The 5,345-nt window shown below is 25.6% G+C and overlaps 1 pseudogene across 1 annotated transcript; it reads right to left on the bottom strand.

Moving 5' to 3' along the window:
• Nucleotides 1-496: 496 nt before the first annotated feature.
• On the bottom strand, nt 497-3,842 carry LOC145184137 (uncharacterized; annotated as a pseudogene). The gene is made up of 8 exons (XR_016453650.1): nt 3,568-3,842; nt 3,399-3,488; nt 2,351-3,284; nt 1,968-2,260; nt 1,660-1,870; nt 1,347-1,502; nt 1,016-1,208; nt 497-863 (listed from the first exon to the last, which is right to left on the bottom strand). The product of XR_016453650.1 is annotated as an uncharacterized LOC145184137 (transcript).
• Nucleotides 3,843-5,345: the final 1,503 nt, after the last annotated feature.

Genomic DNA, 5,345 nt, shown 5'->3' with positions numbered 1-5,345 from the left:
GCTTGCCCTAACAACTTAATTTAATATATCTTTTTATAACAATGGCATGTTAAAATTTCTTTTTTTTAATAAGTGTTTATTATTACTAGCTTTCAAGAGAGAAAAATTTTAAACAAAAGAAGTTGTCAAACTTTTACAAGATCTAGAACTTTGCCTATTTTTTTGGTTTGCAGTTTTAGGAAGTCAGTAATTCTTCATAAATAAGTACTTTAATAAATTTTTTGAAAAAATCTGGAGTGTTTAACAGAACGAGTAAAGGTATTTAAAGAGTTTGTCAAATTTTGAAGAACCGGTTTTTTTTTTTTTCTATAAATTTTTTAAACTTTTTTCGTTAAAAAAAAAATACGTTTTTTCCCTAAAATTTCTACTTTGTTATAGGTACTGAACAAGATGTTAAGTAAAACGTAAAGAATAAAAACTGAAATATAATGAATTAGAAAAATAAAATATTCGTTGCTGTTCTAATACCAACCATTGAAATTCAAAATGTAAACTATTTTTATTTATTTTACTTGGAAATATACCAAATATAATATATTATAAAAAAATTCTTACAAAAAACATTGAAACTAAATTGTAATGTTATATTTTGTTTACACAATTCATCTGAAAAACTTCACGAAGCTTTTCTTTTTTTAATGGTTGGTCTGATTTTCAATGCTTCTGGGGAGTTTTTGATGTAATGTTCAGACAAAATACTTTTTAGTCGCTGCGCTCCTTTCATATGGCAAAAGGTGCTGTTCATACTATTAAACTCAGCATGCATGCTTTCTATACCTTGCTCTCCATAAATATTTTTGGCGTAATGGACTCGTTAGGCCATGTTTTACGAAAGTAACTCATTAATTCTTCAATGGCTTTTTCTAATTCCAAAAAAGTAAAATAAATAAAAGAACGTAGAAAACAAAGAAAAGGATAACTACGCTATCCCTTACAAGAGTTATTAAAATGAGAGTAAATTTTAATAAGAGGACTGTAATGCAAGACAATAAATTTAAAAAAAATGTAATTTCACCTAATTCTGATAATGGATTCTTATTAATAATTTCACTTGAATTCATAAAGTTGTAGCATGTTGCATATTTGTAGAACAAAATGACAAATTTTTCACTCAAGACCATTGCTTCATCATGAACATCTGTATCAATAAATCCAAGATCGCTTACTATCTTAGGTATTGAATTGCAAAGATCTAGGACACTGTTTATCTAATGAATAAAGATAACTTTAGGGCAAATTTACAAAACTAATGTTTAAAAACCTTTGTGTATTTACGAACTTATGTATTTGAGAAGATATTTATACAATTCATGTTTAAAAGTATGCAGAAATATGGATGAAAAAACCTGCAACATTTTATGAACATGGTTCCCAATAAAACATTTTCCATGATAAGCTTGTCTTTGAACATTAAGACCACATAGAACTTGGTCAAGTTTATTCACAAGTGGACCATGAGATTTTTCAAATGTTTTGGATCTTAGTTCTTCTAATTCAATCAGCTATACAAAAAAATATATACATACACATACACACACAACATTTATATATATATATATATATATATATATATATATATATATATATATATATATATATATATATATATATATATATATATATATATATATATATATATATATAATATTAGGTTTACTTTTTTAGTAGGTTCAGATTGTTTATAATATGTGATGGAAGATCTTCAATGTATCCCCAAGGAGCATTTTTTATTTCAAATGAATCAATGGAATCTTTTAAACGAAAGTTAAACGGAGCATTACAAACCACCCAATCATCTCCAGACCAGGATTTAGCTACTTTTCTTTGCTTTTTGTTTGATGCACATTTTATATCTTTTGATTTGAGCCATCTAAAACAAAATTTGGAACGTTTTTTTTTAAAAAAAACTTTTATTTATTCACAATTTTGTTTGGTTCAATTTAAAGTTTGAATTTAAGTTATTTTACCTTGCAAGTATCTTCATGTTAGAATATGTGATTCCCATATGAGTTTTCATACTAATCATTTCTTCTGCGCTTATAACTGATAAGGCAATGTCTTACATTTTCAATATCTTATATTTATCATTTTCTCCAAATGAATTCAAAATAGCTGAAGTTACCTGAAGTTGTGATGTGCTGGACAAACCAGAGGTCACATTTAAAGAATTTATAACAACTGAATGTCTTTTCCTAATTGTCCTCTTACTAACATCAGAGCTGTCTTTATATGCCTTTGAGTTGGAAGTAAAGTGCAAAGGCTAGAAAGTAAGAATTGAAATCAAATTTTAACAATTACAACAAAATAATTTTCTTTTTTTTTTCCACCATAATACTTAAAATGCACCTACCCTTGGTCCTCCAGAAGGAAAGGCAAAAGAGTTTGATTCAGAGTTAACTAGCTTTTGCTTTATAACATGCAATGCAGCATCTTCAACAATCCATGGTATATCATCATTTTCTTTTAACAAAAATACATCAGCAAGAGTTGTATCAAGTCCATTTGTAGTTTTTTTGAAAATCTGAATCTGAAATAACATATCACCAGTACAATTTTCTTCGTGTAATTTTTTAAGCTCATTTTCTTTAACTGTATATTTTAATTTGCACCCGTTATTGCAACCTAAAAGAATGTGCTCTATCATTTGTATTACGTTAACAGAATTTAAAATTGTATTTAATGGAATATGTTGTTCACAAATATAGCATTTTGCTTCTGTTTCCAACTTTCCTTCAATCTCCTTAAACAAACACACTGAGCAAAATGAATGTTGACACTCTTTTAGTATTAGTGGCTTGTACATAATATTGCTGCACAACTTGCATATACATAAATTTAAATGTGGATTTGATACAGGATCAATATCAATTACATTTAAACGCAACGTTGGTTTTGGTATATTACCAATCAAGCTATTTATGATCGGCCTGGTCCATCTCTTTTGATTTTGTTCCATGATACATGGTCGACCAGGTTTTAATTTTTTAACTTTCCTCCCAGAAATTTTGGGGAAACAAAAACATTTGTCTGTGCATGGTAATGGCCAACTAATTGTTTTAACACTGGTGCTTGAACCTTTTTCAATGTTCCTCAAAATGGTATAGCATCTCCTACACATTTTTTGTGGGTGAACTTTTTTATTGTCTATGCTGGTGTTTACATAAAATGAATTCTCAATTCTTTCAGAATATTTATTTACATCAACGGAGTCTTTCATCATATCTTCTCCACATATTCGACAAATAAGATTTAACTTGATTGAATGGTCCATGTTTACAAAATATCTAAATATAGCAGTTATGTAAGATGAATAAAAAAAGTGCAAAAAAAAAAATAACCGGTCTTTAGAATTAACTTTACAAAAAGGAGAATAAAATGAGGAAAAAAAAAAATCTTACTTTGAGCTACAGAAAATTCGTTTCATTATAATATAGCTGATTAAAAAACTGATTTTTTCAAGAAAAATATTTTACCTTTTGATTTAAAAGCTTTTGTTGAAAATCTTAATTGCAACAATAAAACTTATAATACAAGGCTGTATCTGTCAATTCTGAAACAAATCGCTACGGTTTAGAAGAAATTTGAAATATCAAACATAAGAAAGTCCAAGTTAGAATAGTTGAGCTTCAGAAAAAAATGATAATAAAACTAGATATTTTTTCATGTTTAGCTGTTGTTGACTGCGCATGCTCAGAATAAAGTTCCAAAAAGTATCAATTTGAAACTGCCGTGAACGACGTACAATGAAGTGTCGAGAACTCGGTAATACTTAGCGATTTTTTTTTGAAAGGCTTTTTGATGACCGCATAAACAGAATGGTTTCTGTCGGTAGAAGTTATTCGTAATAAACAAAACAGAGCGTGTGGTCACCATATATACATATAAATATACATATTTATATGTATATATAGTGTTAATACAATTTATTATTTTTAATTGGTATTTAGAATTAAATAAATTTGGTTAATAAGTTTGCTCATTTGTTTTTATAATTTTTTAAAAGGTACTTATTTTTATGTCTGCATTTAGAAATAAGTTCAGTTTTTTTTATTTAGTAAATTTTCTTGATCTAAATAGGTAATAATTTCAAACTTTTTTGTTAACAAAACATACATTTTTGAGATATGTTATTATAGGTAGGCGCAGTTTTTAGAATAGACCAGTTTAATTTAAAGTTAATATTTTTTTTCTTTTAGTTGCTAAATATATTTTGACAGCATAGTCTCTTTTGAGTACTTTTCATGATTTTTTTAATTTTTTAATGTAGTTGATGGAACTTCCTCGTCAGAGAAATCAATTACTATTTTACAATGCTTACTATATAACTAAAAAAAATTATTTACAAGTATATTTTATAATTATATAGAAATGTGATTTATTTTACTATAGGAGGATGGATCCTGCTTAAATACAACACATTGAAATTTGACTGATAGCATGTTTAATTTGTATAGTAAAGATAAATAAAACTGGAGAAAATAAAGAAAAAGAAAATGTTTATTTAACAAGAATGAAAATATTGCGAGAAAGAAAAAGATCTAGATTTAAAATAAATAAATTAATAAAATCACCAGTAGTCTTTAGTAGACTGTTGACACAATGAATTTAACCAGTTTATTTGGAAGAAATAGAAATTGATTTATTAAATTCTTTTGTAGTAAAATTATTATTATTCGAAATACATTATAAAACAATGACAACAAATGCATGGTCATTAGTTGAATTAACAAGTAATTTACATAAATTTATTAAAAGCAGCTAAATAAGTTTAAAGATTATGGCAATTGTGGAATGTTTATATACATCAAAATGAATTGGAAAAACCTTTGAGATTGGTTTTAAAAACATCTTTTGTGATATTATTAGAGTAATAGTTTATATTATAGTAATAAAGTTTTGTTAAATAGGATATGATTTGTATTGATTATCATTATTTAATTTATCATTAATTTTTTATTTATTTTGTTTTAACAATAATCATCCAGTCAATTGATTTGTTAATTTTTTGTTTGTTTAGATATTATCTAGATTATCTAGATATTGTTTAGATATTTTATATTTATATATATATTTATATATATATATATATATATATATATATATATATATATATATATATATATATATATATATATATATATATATATATATATATATATATATATATATATATATACATACATACATATATACTTGCTGCCAGTTTCTCTTTTCTCAGAATCGTCAAGAAGTCTTTCTATTTTCTATGTTCTGTTTTGAACATTGAGCACTAATTTAGTAAAATACACCAACACAATTTACATCCAATTTAAAAAATCTATTGCAAATAATAAGTATTCAAGATT

Source organism: Hydra viridissima, unplaced genomic scaffold, assembly GCF_058129835.1.
Source record: "Hydra viridissima isolate aposymbiotic clone 2 unplaced genomic scaffold, HvirCarnegie_v1 scaffold_6, whole genome shotgun sequence".
Classification (NCBI taxonomy): Eukaryota; Metazoa; Cnidaria; class Hydrozoa; order Anthoathecata; family Hydridae; genus Hydra; species Hydra viridissima.
The sequence above is the reverse complement of the archived record's forward strand: the minus strand, read 5'-3'. Positions and strand labels throughout refer to the sequence as shown.